Source organism: Mobula hypostoma, chromosome 7 (genome assembly GCF_963921235.1).
Source record: "Mobula hypostoma chromosome 7, sMobHyp1.1, whole genome shotgun sequence".
In the NCBI taxonomy this organism is placed as follows: domain Eukaryota; kingdom Metazoa; phylum Chordata; class Chondrichthyes; order Myliobatiformes; family Myliobatidae; genus Mobula; species Mobula hypostoma.
Genome location: NC_086103.1, coordinates 118,657,598 through 118,674,292, shown reverse-complemented (window position 1 = coordinate 118,674,292; position 16,695 = coordinate 118,657,598). Strand labels below are relative to the sequence as shown.

The following is a 16,695-nucleotide window of genomic DNA, read 5'->3' as shown; positions in this document are numbered from 1 at the left end:
AACATTGCCCCTTCTCCAAAAGTGAATCGGCTTGGTTCTGCTTGCGAAACAAGCAGAAGTGACAGAGTTAATGAAGCATTACAACGAGGCCTATGATATTTAGTTTTTCCTTCTGTCTAATGCAGAAGTCAGTTAATGTAAATTAATTTGTCAGATGCATACAAGCAATAGTCTATAACAATATATTGTAACGGTTTAAATTCAGAAGATGCAGGGCTTGTCAGTGGATAATTGGTTACTAACTTTTGAGTATGTAAATCTATTTTGGCACAATCCTTCAATTTGATTGAACTGACCACTTGCCATAAAGGGACTGATAGTTTGCTTGAGCTCTTTGGCATTTTTTAAAAACCAAATTAAAAATGTGTAGTTCTGTCCAAATATTTTATTTAGTAAAGCTGATTTGTGTACCTTAGGCATATTTTCTGCTGGACCAGCTTAGTATTAGAAATTTAATGAGGCTTAAGAAATTGGATGAAGGGCGCACACTATTTTACAAGAGAGAGATTTCACCATTTCAGTCAACTTTTACACATTAGTATAGTACAGCATAGTTTCATGTTGAGTGAAATTTTAAAGCTGTAATGTAAACTTTGACTGCACATCTGAAGCGATGAGAAGAATGGATGCTATACGAATAGTAGAGTTAATTAAAGTAGAATGACTTTTAAAATTTACAAGTGCTGGTTCTTTTTTCTGATTTTTTTTCCCCTTCATTTTATTTTGTTTGTATGCAACAGCTGTTTGGATTGTTAGCTTTACTCAGCTTTAGAACCACTGAGTAAAAATAGGTGATTGTTTCCTCCAAAGAAAAGCAAATCTATATTTAAAGCATTTGGGGTTTGGGCAAACCAAGGCTCACTTTAAAGGACTTGGGAGTTACAAATGGATACTTGCAACATAATGCAAACTGTAATAGGATTTCCGGAAACTGCAGAGTGGCCAAGTGGAAGCTGCAGAATCATGTTGCAGTTATTAAATTAATAATAGAATTTGTTTTATATGCATCAGTGCAGGATATTATAGTCGAAGTGAAAAAAACTCTTAAATCAGATGAAAAATTATCAACTAGAATTATTAACTCTATTTCTATTTTCACAAATGTCATCTGATCTGTTGAGTATTTTCTGCAATTATTTAGAATTTTCAAGGGGCAGAGTAATTTCAGTGCTAAATATACTAATTTGAACTTGAAATGCACTTCACTTGTGCACGACTATTCACCAACCATGGACGTGCAGCAGGTAACCACAGTTCAGTGACTAAGCCAGTCTGATATATTGGTGAAGTTGCCCTTGCTCTGCACTTTACTGCCTGCCACCTTAGTTACCACAGAGGTCATTTTCAGCAGGCAATTATAGGTCATCTACTGATGTGCCAAGCAGATGATAGATGCATTGGCTAATGTTTCTTTTTCAGCACTGAAAATTGCCAGTTGACCAAATCTAAGCCAGTAATTATGCTGTACATGAGCCAAGCTATCTAAGTGTCTTTCTGTATTTTTCTGTTTTTTCTAATTATCTATTTAACCCTTAAATACATGTTTTCCACTTGCATTACCCAGCCTTGTGGTACAGCCTTCCACACTCTTAACAGCTACACTGGTAGCAACAAGAATTAGCCATGTGGTCAGATCTTTTATTGTATCATGAAGACAGTCCACCCACCTCTGGACCATCCTCCTTTGTTCAGACTGTCCCAATGAATAGTGTTCTGCTGGGAGCTTGACTCCAACCATGTTAGCATGATGCAGAAGAATGTTGGGACTTTCTCAGTGCAGCTAGCTAGCTATGCTCACAGAACTACAGCTGAGCTTGTGGTATTGCCTGTTAGGCTTTGGAATTGTCAAAGCTTTGGAAGACATCTGCAGTATACCAGCTATTCAAGAGTGTCAGGGAAGTGAAGTTTGTGCAGTGAAAATTATGACTGAGAAGGTGCTCAGGAAGCTTAATGGTCTGAGTGTGGATAAATCTCCTGGACCTGATGGAATGCACCCTCAGGTTCTGAAGGAAGTAGTTGGAGAGATTGCGGAGGCATTAATGATGATCTTTGAAGAATCGATAGATTCTGGCATTGTACCAGATGACTGGAAAATTGCAAATGTTACTCCGCTATTTACGAAAGGAAACTATATACCTGTTAGTCTGATATCAGTGGTTGGGAAGTTGTTGGAATCGATTGATAAGGATGATATTACGGAGTACCTGGAGGCACATGACAAGATAGGTCAAAGCCAGCATGGTTTCCTGAAAGGAAAATCATGCCTGACAAACCTACTGCAATTCTTTGAGGAAATTACAAGCAGGGTAGACAAAGGAGATGCAGTAGATGTGCTGTACTTGGATTTTCAGAAGGCCTTTGACAAGGTGCCACACATGAGGCTGCTTAGCAAGATTAGAGCCCATGGAATTACAGGGAAGTTACTAGTGTGGGTGGAGCATTGGCTGATCGGCAGAAAACAGAGAGTGGGAATAAAGGGATCCTATTCTGGCTGGCTGCCAGTTACCAGTGGAGTTCCACAGGAGTTGTTGTTGGGACTGCTGCTTTTTACAATGTATGTCAGTGATTTGGACTATGGTATTAATGGATTTGTGGCTAAGTTTGCTGATGGTACAAAGATGGGTGGAGGGGCGGGTAGTGTTGTGGAAACAGAAAACCTGTAGAGAGATTTAGTTTAGGGGAATGGGCAAAGAAGTGGCAAGTGAAGTACAATGTTGGAAAGTGTATGGTCATGCACTTTGATGGAAGAAATAAACAGGTAGACTATTATTTAGATAGGGAGAAAATTCAAAATTTTGAGATGCAAAGGGACTTGGGATTCCTTGTGCAAGATACCCTAAGGGTTAACCTCCAGGTTGAGTCGGTTGTGAAGAAGATGAATGCAACGTTGGCATTCATTTCTAAAGGTACAGAATAGAAGAGCAGGGATGTGATGTTGAGGCTCTGTAAGGCACACGTGAGACCACACTTGGAGTATTGTGGGCGGTTTTGGGCTCGTTATTTTAGAATGGATATACTGACATTGGAGAGGGTTCAGAGAAGATTCACAAGAATGATTCCAGGAATGAAAGGGTTACTGTATGAGGAACGCCTGGTAGCTCTTGGGCTGTATTCCCTGGAGTTCAGGAGAATGAAGGGGGGATCTCATAGAAATATTTTGAATGTTAAAAGGCCTGAACGGATTAGATATGGCAAAGTTACTTCCCATGGTGGGGCGATTCTAGGACAAGAAGGCGCGACTTCAGGATTGAAGGACTTCCATTTAGAACTGAGATATGGAGACATTACTTTAGTCAGAGGGTAGTAAATGTGTGGAATTTGTTGCCATGAGCGGCTGTGGAGGTCAATCAATTGGGTGTATTTAAGGCAGAGATAGATAGGTTCTTGATTAGCCAGGGCATCAAAGGGTATGGGCTGAAAGCAGGGGGGGGTGGGGATGACTGGAAGAATTGGATCAGCCCATGATTGAATGGTGGAGCAGATTTGATGGGCCACATGGCCTACTTCTGGTTCTATATCTTATGGTCTTATGGTCTTTGAGGAATATGGGCAGGAAGTGGGTCCAGGTGACTGGATGGATCTAGTCTTCCCATTGTGTTGTGTTATGTTGAATGAAAACAACATTATACTCTACAAGCCACTTTTTGCATTAGTAACTGGAATAGTTACTGAGTAATAATTATTTATTTGCCAGTTTGGTTCAAAGTACAGATGAGTTGCGGCTTGCCATTGTAAATTAAATGTTCTTCGGCACGAGTATGTACATGGTCATTAATAAGGGTTGAAAGCTTGATTTGTGAAGTGGGAGCATAGGTCCAATGTAATCTTCAGATTAGATTTTTGAAAGCTGTCGTTAGTTATGGCTTCTCCAATTTCTAAAGGTCTAATCATTTCCCATCACGGTATCCCCCATTTTGTCTGTTTTTAATTACATAGACTTTGTTATAGTAGGTGATTTTAACTTTCCACATATTGACTGGGAATCCCATATTGTAAAGGACTAGATGGGATAGAGTCTGTCAAATGTGTTGAGGAAAGTTTCCTGCATCAGTACGTAGAAGCCTCAACGAGAGAGTGTGGGATACTGGACTTGCTATTAGGGAATGAGACAGGGCATGTGCCAGAAGTTTGTGCAGGGGAACACTTTGCATCCGATGACTACAATGCCATTCGTTTCAAAGTAAATATGCAAAAAGATAGGTCTGGTCCACAGGTTGAGTTTCTAAATGGGAGAAAGGCCAATTTTAATGATATCAGAAGTGATCTGGCAAGTGTGGATTGGGACAGACTGTGTACTCGGTAAGTGGCAGGCCTCCAAATGTGGCATTTTGAGAGTACAAAGCTTGTATATGCCTGTCAGAATAAAAAGTAAAGATAACAAGTGTAGAGTACCTTGGTTTTCAAGTGATATTGATACTTGGTTTTCAAGTGATACTGGTTAAGAGAAAAAAGGAGCTGCATAGCAAGTGTAGGCAAGTAGGAACAAATGAGGTGCTTATGGAGTACAAGAAATACAAGAGAACTTAAGAAATAAATCAGGAAGGCTAAAAGAAGGAATGAAGTTGCTCTAACAGACAAGATCAAGGAGAATCTTAAGAGATTCTACAAGAATGTTAAGAGCGAAAGGATTGCAAGGGATAAAATTGGTCCTCTGGAAGACCAAAATGGTAATACATGTGTGGAGCCAAAACATATGGGGGAGATCTTAAATGTATTCTTTGCATTTGTATTTATTCCGAAGACAGATACAGAGTCTATAGAAGTGAGGCAAAGTGACATCAACTCAGATTACAGAGGAGGAGGTGTTTGCTATGCTGAGGCAAATCAGGGTGGATAAATCCCCGGGGCCTGACAAGTGCAGAAATTGCTGGGGCCCTGGTAGATATATTTAAAACTTCCTTAGCGACAGGAAAGGTACCGGAGAATTAGAGGATGGTCAGTGTTGTTCCGCTGTTTAAGAAAGGGTCTAACCAGAAACCAGGAAGTTATAGGCTGGTGAGTCTGACATCAGTTGTGGGAAAGTTATTGGATGGTATTCTACGGTATGAGATATAAAACTATTTGGATAGACAGGGACTGATTAAGAATAGTTAGTATAGCTTTGTGCATGTTAGGTCATGTCTAACCAAACTTAAAAGAGATTTTCAAGGAAGTTACCAGGAAAGAGGAAGGTAAGGCCGTGGATGTTGTCTGCTTGTACTTTAGTAAGGCATTTGACAAGGTCCTCCATGGGAAGCTGATCAATAAGGTTCAGTCGCTCAGCATTCAGGATGAGATAGTAAATTGGATTATTTTGGACAGTGATAATGTAAGTTGTCACAGCCTGTTACCCTTGTCTGGTGGAGAGACAGATGACATGGCAACTGTGTAGCTACGGATTTAGTGAGAACTAGGCCGCAAACCTTGTGCTTGCGTGCTGCTACAGACCTGGTGAGAGATGTGGAAGTGCTACAGGGTGGTGTCCGCGCTCAGCCAGGGCCTGGCCTCTGCCGTTGCTGCTGCCCTCTTGTGTTTGAGTGGTGGAATGACAAGCTGGATTTTGTGTGTCTGCACGCTGCCAGGAGACCATAGCATCGATTGCCGGACATTGTTGCTCAGGATTTTGGGCTATATATGTCTTTTTTTAACCAGTGAATATGCTTCTTTCCTTGATATTTTGAATGTAACTTGCTATTTTCAATGTTTTGCACCTTGACCCCTGTGGAACATTGTCTCGTTCGGCTGCATCTATGTATGGTTTGAATTTGATTTGATAATGTGGTTAACTGGATCAGCAAATTTGCGGATGACACCAAGATTGGGGATGTAGTGGACAGTGAGGAAGGCTATCATAGCTTGCAGAGGGATTTTTGTCTGCTGGAGAAATGGGCAGAAAAAACTGGCAGATGGAATTTAATACAGTCAAGTGCGAGGTGTTGCACTTTGGTAAGACTAACCAGGGTAGGTCTTGCACAATGAACTAAGGAGTGCGGTACAACAAAAGTATCTGGGAATTCAGGTACATAATTCATTGAGAGTGTGTCACAGGTAGATAGGGTCATAAAGAATGCTTTTGGCACATTAACCTTCATAAATCATTGTATTGAGTATAGCATATGGGATGTTATGTTGAAGTTGGTGAGCCTTAATTTGGATAATTGTGTGCAATTTTGGTCACCTACTTATAGAAAAGATGTAAATAAACTTGAAAGAGTGCAGAGGAAATTTACAAAGATGGTGCCAGGTCTGGAGGATAGATAGATTGAATAGGTTTGGACTGTATTCTTCAGAATGTAGAAGATTGAGAGGAAATTTGATGGAGTTGTTCAAAATTATGAGTGGTTTAGATGCAGGTAAATGCAGGCAGGCTTTTTCCACTGAGGATGTGTGGGTGGGACTATAGCCAAATGTCATGGGTTAACAGTAAAAGAAGAAAAGTTTAAGGGGAGCATGAGGGAAACTTGATCACGCAGAGGGTTGTAAGAGATTGGAATGAGCTGCAAGCAGAAGTGGCCCAAGCAAGCTCGCTTTCAACGTTTAAGAGAAGTTTGGATAGGTTCATGGATACTAGGGATTTAGAAGGCTATGGTCATGGTACAGGTTGTTGGGAGTAGGCATTTTAAATGGTTTTGGCATGGACTAGTTGGGCCAAAGGGCTTGTTTCTGTGCTGTACAGCCATGACATTCCAGTTCCGGCTTTCTGAGGTGACCCCTTTCAAGATGTGTATACATAATGACTGCAGCATTAAGATCTTCATTGGAAAACTAGTTCCAAGTAATTTTGAGCTGTAATTTCATTCTGTTTGTTGAAAATTAAAATTTAAGTATAATCCTGTCAGTCTCTGTCATGTTTCCCCAATTTGATGCCGTCAGTTGTCAAATAACTTGCCTTGAATTAATTTGATATGTGTTTCCTGGTTGCACAACCTTTGATGTACAGAGATTGAAACATGCTTCCCAGTCTGTAACAAACAGCATTGAACCATGTCAAAAAGCGTTGTGTTATTTATGAAAAGTTGGTATCAGTTTACCTGTTTACACTGGCAAGCAACAACTGTTACCTTTTCTAAGTGTTGGCATTTGGTGTGAAAAGAAATAAATAAGAACAATTTTAACAGTTATGCAAGCTGGCCAATTAAATGAAAAGGGTATTGACCCAGAACAAAACTGTCAGCTTGGATTTTCTCACTGACTGTAGTTATTAAAGGGAATGGTACCATGAACCAAATTAGAATTGAGAGGTTATTAGTGACCCAGTTGCCTGTTTGCATTTAAAGTCCATAGTGGTGTTGAATAGGCCAGCCACTATTGGAAAGGTACTGAGCGTCTCCTTCAGCATTTGCCTGTGCTCATGATATGGTGTGTCTGAAGGAAAACTTGGAAAACCAACTCTAAACATCAAGCCTCATCAATACCTCTGCATTATCATCTGCAGCTCCCCAGGGTAGCCTCCAACCTGATGGCATGAACATTGACTTCTCTAACTTCCGTTAATGCTCCACCTCCCCTTCGTACCCCATCCCTTATCTATCTATCTATCTATGCCTTTTAAATTCTGTTTTTTCTCCCTCTGTCCCTCTCACTATAACTCCTTGCCCATCCTCTGGGCTTTTCCCCCCTCCCCCTTTCTTTCTCCCTAGGCCTCCCGTCCCATGATCCTCTCCCTTCTCCAGCCTTGTATCCCTTTTGCCAATCAACTTTCCAGCTCTTAGCTTCATCCCTCACCCTCCTGTCTTCTCCTATCATTCCAGATCTCCCCCTCCCCCTCCCACTTTCAAATCTCTTACTATCTCTTCTTTCAGTTAGTCCTGACAAAGGGTCTCAGCCCGAAACATTGACTGTACCTCTTCCTAGAGATGCTGCCTGGCCTGCTGCGTTCACTAGCATTTTTTGTGTGTGTTGCCTGCCCTTATTGTGACGAGAAGTAGACAGAATAGTGGGTAAAAGTACAAATTGACTATGACATATATTTTATGTATATAAAAGACAGCAGGTGATCTATATTTATATTTTGATGTAAAATAAATATTTTGATTTATTGCTTTATTCAGATGTCCTTTAGTAAGCTTGTTTCTGATATATTTTGTATTATATTATATGCCGCTGTGGTGATGTGAAACTCCTCCAAGCAGCAGAATGATTTTTTAATAAAATGGCTTTGATTAAAGTCCACATTCATCTTACCCTTCAAACTTATTATAGATTCTGAAACTTACAAAAATGTAATGTAGTTGTTTTCTTTGATTAATGATGAAATAGTTAAAAGAGACTATGTTGATAAGTCATTAGGAAATGTATGATTCAATGTTTTCTTGCAGTATGGGAATGCCATTTTTGATTCAGTTTTTCTGTATTTGTGGTAGTTTTTCTGTTCAATACCACAAGTTGTAAACAACTTCTTTTCTCATTTGTATCGTCCTGTCACACCTTACAAATCTGTGTCTTTTCCAACCTTCAGCTAATCTTCAGTGTACTTGAACACAAGTAATAACATTGCCTGCGGATCTACAGTTGTTTGTGGCTCTTTCTCAAGTAACCTACAAATATGATAGATAGATAGGTATACTTTATTAATCCCGAGGGAAATTTGGTTTCGTTACAGCCGCATCAACCAGGAATAGAGCGTAAATATAGCAATACAAAAAACCCCAACTATCAAACAACAAAATGCAAACTATGCCAGATGGAAAATAAGTCCAGGACCAGTCTATTGGCTCAGGGTGTCTGACCCTCCACGGGAGGAGCTGCAGGATCGATGGCCACAGGCAGGAACGACCTCCCGTGCTGCCAAGTGTTGTATCACGGTGGAATGTGGCTGAAGTCCAACAGTAAAAAGTTCAATATCCAGTCTGCAAACGCGTTCCTCGATCGTAATATGCTCCGGATTGCACCATCTGTTGTTAACCAGATCAATAAGCACCCAACTCCTTTACGCTTACCGCTCTCAGTGCACTTCTGGTCAGCCGGAACGGTATTACCCAACGAACTCCTCTTCTCCATAAGTCTCTGTTGTCTCGACCCAATGAATTTTCTTCTAAGCTTGCTTTGGGGTGTGTGCTAAAATTTTATTCAAATGAATATTTTTCGTATGTCAAAAGAAATATTGATTTTATTGCAAGTTACTATTATCTAATTTTTATTATGTGTTTGGGCAGACCAATGTGAGATACCAATGAAAGAATTGAAACTTTTTTCTTTTAAGGTATTAAAATCAGTGGGTGTTTACAGCATTTTTGTGGGGTGGGTTTTGTCAGTTGGAATCTGAGAGTCTTACAAGATGCACTGCTGGACCTCTAGCGTAGCTAGGAGCAGGAGTGAGAGGCTTATTTACCTGAGAAAGTTAATGGAGGAGAAAGAGAGTTTGGTGAGGATAGGTTGTGCACCAAGTTTCATCCTGTATCTGCACTCCGGCCCACCTGTCTGAGCAAGCTAAGATTTACAGAGTATGACAGAGATGTATCTTCATCTGCAAACAGAGCTCCAGGCACACTCCCATACCAACACTCAGGCTGCTCTGTCTGTGAAGATTAAAGTCACTGTTGACCTGAACAACTTCTTCTGTGGCTTAAGAGAGCTCGCAGTAAATAATATATGCCTTTCCCAATTTGTAGTGACTGCTGCATATAGTGCATTTGGGCACCCTCTCTATTCAAAGGGAGGTGCAACTATTATTCTTTCCTTGAAAGATAAAGGCTATCATCTCTGCTCTTGTTTTTTCTTTCCCTTCTATCTCTGTTAATGACACAGAATACAGTAGCAGTCACTGCATTGTGGCTACTAGGAGAGGAGAATGTAATTGGGCCCTTTGCTGTTGCTTGGAGCTTCAGAAATATCCCACGGTACTCCCTGAAGAGAGCATTGTATTCTGTCATCACCTGCTTCATCTAATACTTTGTAATCCAGCAATCATGCAATCACGGTCCTGACTGCACAATTAAAAAGATGAAGCAAAAAATATCTTTAGCCTTCCTCTCCCCCACCTGCCCAAATGTATTGCCAAGGAGCAAGCACCTTTTCCCTTGATCTGTGGGCAATGTACTGCTGCCACAAAGCAACAGTTTTCACAACATGTGCAACTGATATTAAACCTGAATTTGATTCAGCATAGTACCGCTATGTCCCCTCCCCCCACACACAGAGAAAGAAACACACACACACACAAACACACACTCACTCTCTGTCACTCTCCCCCCTCCTCTCCTCCCCATTCCCTCTTCCTTACACTCTCTATCCCACCCATCCTCCTCCCTCCCTGCCCTTTCCCACTCTCCGCCCCCCACTCTCCACCTGCCCACACTCTCCTGTCCCACCCTCATCTCCCACCCCCAATCTCCTGCCCCCCCCCACCCCTCATCTTCTCCCTCTCCCTTTACGTGAGGGATTGATGAATGACGTACAGAGTGGTTAATGTATAAATAGTGACTTGGTGATAAATTTGAGAGTGCAATTAGGCATCTGTTGGCAGAAGGGAATTTGCTGCAGTTTCTACAAATTCTGCCATGAATGAATGCCATTAAACACCTTGCAGCAAAAGATCAGATGAAGAGGCATCGCTTTGGACCACGCTTCTCACAGCTGTATTATTTTAGCCTTCCATTGTGAAGGGATTCTTTTTTGCTAGATCCTGGAGTTGGAGCTCTTGCTAGGGAAACAGGATATCCTTTTCCATGCCTGTGCTCCCTTCACCGGGGTCAGTGAATCCCAGGGATGATAGGAGTCAGTGGTCATATCTTAGAGCTGCTAATGTCATAAATTAGTTTCAATGGGACTACTAAAATTACTCAAGGTTGGATGTACTAACCATTAAAATGTTGCCATTGGCACATCCTGATTGATATGTTACTTTACTGAGGTGTACCTACCTGTGAGATTTGAAGCCAGTGGTGTTGGGTCAATTTTGTTTTTCATGAGTTTCTAGGTCTTGTCTTTAGGGGCATTGAGTAATATCCAACCCCAAATCTTTTCCTTTGAGGATTCTCATCTTGAAAGTTCATTTTCTCAAATCCCTCAGCAGTTAATTCCTCCTTGGCTTCTGAAGCTCCTAGTTTCTCCAGAGAATTTATTCCAAATGTTCGAGCAGCAAAACCACCATACCACATTGATGAATTGAATGCAGCAGCAGCAGCAGATGTACTTGCAAGCAAGTTGATGTTTGATTGCATTTGTATGGTGGGCCGGTAGCTGGTTGGAGAGCTGAGGAAGCTATACTTGAGAGTCTAGAGGGTTCTTGAAGCTTGTTTCCTCTGGATTGTAATTAATTACCTTAGACTCATGTAGAAATGGAGAGATGTGAATTTGCATCATAAACCGTCTTTCTGTTTTATTTGAAAATCCCACTTTGTTGGACTTTATCCGTACTGTGATGTTTACCTGTCCTCTGGCTTTCCCTAAATCTGTTCACTTTATACTTCTAGGATATTTCCCATGACTCCAAATATTCTATCAGCTGTCCAGTTTGCTTTCCTGATTGAATTCCACTCCATTTGAGCAATAGGCAAAACCTATCCATTTTAACAAGAAAAATAAGCTGAGAAATTGGATCAAATAACACCCTGTTTATGTGCAAGATGTGCAAAAATCATTTTAAACAAATGTAGATTGGACTTTGGTATTTCCAAGTGAAATTACTCCCACTGCAAAATCGGACGAGCACAGTTCTCATATCAGCGTACTTTATGTTTTACAGGCATCAGTGCAGACATATTGATGCTATGATTAAAGCTGTGTCACTTCTTTCCTTAGTGGCATGGGTTATGTGTATGAACTTCAATTTCTATAACTTTTGTCATACAGTTTCAGAGTAATCATTCTATTTTGTTGCTTTTATTATATTTGAGAGACAATTTTCTAACCTTGTGAAACCTTATTGGACTGTTTCTGGACTTGTTACAGGCTGAACAAACCCTTCAAAGTTGACAGTATCCTCGACTCAACAGGAAATGCTTTCCTCAACTTCCTGATGCACTCATTCAAAAGCTGCCATAGTGGTTGCACTGGTGGCCGTTAGCAGCTGTAGGTGAGGAATGAGGAGGAGACTGTACCTCAAGAAGGTGGCGTTCTTCACTAAGAACCTTTACCATTTGGGGCACGTCTTTTTCTCGTTACTGCCATCAGGAGAAGGTACAGGAGTGGGAAGACACACACTCAACATTTTAGAAACGGCTTCTTCCCTCAACTATCAGTTTCTGAATGGTCCATGGTGGACATCTACATGTTTATTTTTGATTTCACGGACTCGTCTATGTTTCAAGTCATAGCCCTACACGGATTGTGGCTGCAGTCTGCTTATTTGTAAGGTTTCTCCATTTCCATTAGAGTTCATGAGGGTATTTTAAAGATTAGCTTTATTTGTCATATGTACATCAAAACATACAGTGAATTGCATTGTTTGTGTCAACGACCAACGCAGTCCAATGATATGCTCAGACTGCCGGCTCCGACACAACGTGCCCACAACTTACTAACCTTAACCCATATATCTTTGGAACGTGGGAGGAAGCAGGAGCACTTGGATGACTTGAGAGTTGTTCTTATCTAGAACTGATGCTCAGATCCAAAATGGGACGACTCGTTGCAAAGCACAGCAGTATATGCTGCCTAGGGAGGGGCTGGTATCCTTGTGAGGTAGGACATCAGGGTCCTGAACCTAACATAAATTGACTTCAGGAATTGTGCAAAACAAGATTGCAATGATCTGCTGGAATTCAGACATGGAGCAGAGTCAGTCGATTAACCCCATCTCATGGATGTCTGATCTCTATATTCCTGGTAACAGTTCTGCACAATCAGACCACCAACTGGCACTGTATTCACATTGCCAACCTCAACACTCTTAGATGCTCTCTGTTCAAGTTCACTGTATGCCCACGCTCCTGTTTGTTGCTGCTTCTAGAAGAAGCAAAAGACATTTGGAAATGTGATTTGTTGAACCTTCAGAGGAAGCAGCTTTCAATCTGTTTTGGAAGTCAGAGCTGCAAAAGAAAATAGTTATGAATATTTAAAGTCACCCAAGTCTGTAACTGAAAAAAGGACGTTTACTGGGATAAAATGTATTTGCTTTTGTTTTCAACATAGCATCTCTATTAAATGAACCTAACAATTGAATTATACTTTATACTTTATTGTCGCCAAACAATTGATACTAGAACGTACAATCATCATAGCGATATTTGATTCTGCGCTTCCCGCTCCCTGGATTGCAAATCGATAGTAAATATTAAAAATTTAAATTACAAATCATAAATAAAAAAAATAGAAAAATGGAAAATAAGGTAGTGCAAAAAAACCGAGAGGCAGGTCCGGATATGTAGAGGGTACGGCCCAGATCCAGGTCAGGATCCGTTCAGCAGTCTTATCACAGTTGGAAAGAAGCTGTTCCCAAATCTGGCCGTACGAGTCTTCAAGCTCCTGAGCCTTCTCCCGGAGGGAAGAGGAACGAAAAGTGTGTTGGCTGGGTGGGTCCTGTCCTTGATTATCCTGGCAGCACTGCTCCGACAGCGTGCGGTGTAAAGTGAGTCCACGGATGGAAGATCGGTGTGTGTGATGTGCTGCGCCGTGTTCACAATCTTCTGCAGCTTCTTCCGGTCTTGGATAGGACAACTTCCGTACCAGGTTGTGATGCACCCTAGAGCAATGCTTTCTACGGTGCATCTATAAAAATTAGTGAGGGTTTTAGGGAACAGGCCAAATTTCTTTAGTTTTCTCAGGAAATAAAGGCGCTGGTGGGCCTTCTTGGCAGTGGACTCTGCTTGGTTGGATCAAGTCAGGTCATTTGTGATATTGACCCCGAGGAACTTAAAGCTTTTGACCTGTTCCACTTGCGCACCACTGATGTAAATTGGGTCATGCGGTCCGCTACTCCTTCTGAAGTCAACAACCAATTCCTTCGTCTTGCTGACGTTGACGGATAGATTATTGTCTTCGCAACATGCCACCAGGTTCTTAATTTCCTCTCTGTACTCAAACTCATCATTACAAATGTCAAGTTTGCAAACAACAGGAATTCTGCAGATGCTGGAAATTCAAGCAACTGGCCTGCTGCGTTCACCAGCAACTTTTATGTGTGTTGGTCAAGTTTGTAATATCCTTTGCCAATCAGATTCAGATTAATTTAATTAGCAGATATACATTTAGCAGCATACAGTGAAATGTGCTGTTTGTGTTAACAACCAATGAAACCTAGAGATGTGCTGGGGCAGCCTGCAAGTGTTAGCACTCATTTTACAAGTATTACTCTATGCAAAAATTACTACTGTGCAATCAAAAGTCATTTGTGAAATGTTTCATATTAATTGTCAGATGGTAAGTATTTGCTGTTAATCAGTATGACAAGTATTATTTGCATATTGCAAAAAAATGCCAATGATAGAAATCTGAAATAAGAACCAAATGCAAAAAATGCACCTTTGGGTAGGTAGTATCTTTTCAGAGAGAAACTGGATGTGCTTTGTCAGGATTGGAAAAGGCAGAGATGTAACCCAAACTGGGAAAGGTTGGGCAGATTGCCATGGGGGTAGGAGGAAGAAACAAGCAAGTAATTCAATGATGATGTTTAAGAGAGTATAATAAACTTCTGTTCTATCTATGGTACCTGTGATTACGCTGAATTTTATCAGCTCCACTAAAAAGTCAAAAAGCTGAAATGTTAATCATTTCCCATTTTCGTACAAGTGCTTTAGTGTGGTTATGAAAATGTTCATACCTGATGCAATATCCAACCTTTGTAACAGTAATTTTTTATGTATTTATAGGAAATGGATGTCACTGATGAGGGCCGACATTTACTGCCCATCCATAATTGCTGTTGAGATCATGGTGATGAGCCTACTTCATGAACTGGTGCTGCTTGTCTGATGAAAATTGGTCATACAACTGTGTGGCTTGTTGAAACGTTTTGGAGAACTCACAGGGATCATTTGTGAGGGTCCAGAGTTACCCATAGATCAAACTGGGTAAGGTTAGTCATCTTACTTGAAGACAAGATTTTGCAGAAATTATGTACTTTTGCTATTATATTAGTAATAAACAATTTTATTAGATTAATCACCAATTTAGTTCTTCAATTTTTGTGTGTAAATTGAACCTGTCTCTCAATTACCAGCACAAACACAGAGGTAAAGTTTGATGCAAACACAAAACTGCAGATAATTGAAATCTGACATAGAAATGGAAAAGCTGTAAATGCAGAGCAGATCAGCCAATGTTTGTAGAGAAATTAAATAGTTATTAATTTAGGCCAATAACCTTACATCTGAATGATAATAAATTATAAATTAAAAATACAATACAGAATAGGAAGGAACGAAAGAACAAAACGAAGTCTGAATAAAATGAAATACAAGCAAGATTAAATGACAGTCAGCAGAATGGTACAAGGAAAGGGTGGACTAGAGGCAAAATAATATCAGAAACTGTTAAATTTAACGTTGAGGTTGGAAAGCTGTAGTGTGCCCCATGGGGGGGCGGGGGAGCGGTAATATTCATCGAGACTGAAGACTGCATGGCGTGTTCAAACAGTATAGAAGCGTGTGGACAGAAGCGTGGGTTTGGAATGGAGATTTAAAACGTTGTGATCACCAGTAGAACTGGAGCTGTGAATGGAAATGTTCAAAAAGCCATCACACAATTTGCATTTTGCCTTCTCAGTGCTGAGGAGACCCCAAGCTGATCCGCAGTACTGTAAAGGAAATGAAAATCAAAAGAAAATACTAATGCTGGAAATCTGAAATAAAAACCAAAAATGCTGGAAACACAAAGCCCATCAGGCCATGTGGGAAGGGCAAAGGATTTAACATTGCGAGTCAAAGACCCTTTGTTAGAGCTTGGAGGGAGGACAAAAGAACCTTGTCAAGCTGCAGGAAGGGTGGGGGAGGGGGATAGCTCTGAAAGGTGACCGTGGGGGTAAACTATACACAAGGTTATCTGGCAGTGAGCGAATGGGAGCAACTACAGGCTCAGGCTGAGAATATGAGACAAGTGGAGGTGCAAAATGCAGAGTAGAAAAACATACAGTGCAGGCTGGACATATTCTCCATTCCCAGAGGAAGCTGAGGCGGAAAATAAACAATGTACAAATATCACAGGTGGAAGACTGATACAGACGAAAAAATAAAGTTGTAAGATTCAGTATTAAGTGCTGAAGGTTGCAGTGTGTCCTGTCGAGGTTAGAAGTTGATGAGCTGTTTCTCAAGCATGCATTGGTTCTCATTGTAACAAGACAGGAGGCCACAGGCTGATGGGTCAGAGTGGGATGGAGGATTAAGACAGTCGGCAACAGGAGACTCAGGGCTGGCTTGATGGGCAGAACACCAGTGTTCTAGGAAGCACTCACCCAGTCTGTGTTTGGCTTTTCCATTGTAGAGGAGACCATATGGCAGTACACCAGATGGAGAAAAGGGCAAATGATGCCTCACCTGGAAAGACTGTCTGTGTTATTGGATGCTGGGAAAGGAAGAGTTGGTAGGACAAGTGTTGGATCACTTGCTGTAAGGAAAGATGGTGATGGGAGTTAAAATGTGAACCAGGGAGTTACAAATGGGAAGAGGAGAAAAGTTGTGCCTGGAACTGGAAATTGGCAAGAATGATGTTGAGTGCAGATGCTGGTTGGGTGGAAGGTAAAGAACGGGATACCGCTATCATTGTTCTGCTAGAGGAGAGAGGTTAAGTACAGAAGTGTGGAAAATGGATGAAATGTGGTCAAGCCCTTTGTTAACAATT

At 41.0% G+C, this 16,695-nt stretch overlaps 1 protein-coding gene across 5 annotated transcripts in view; it reads left to right on the top strand.

The window, feature by feature from the left end:
* LOC134349486 (protocadherin Fat 3-like) overlaps positions 1-16,695 on the top strand; it is a 763,599-nt gene that overhangs the window by 205,430 nt on the left and 541,474 nt on the right. For all 5 annotated transcript variants that reach the window (XM_063053870.1, XM_063053874.1, XM_063053871.1 and 2 more), the window contains one exon: positions 14,730-14,930. The gene's annotated coding sequence lies outside the window, so the exon portion shown is untranslated. The remainder of the gene's footprint in view (positions 1-14,729; positions 14,931-16,695) is intronic.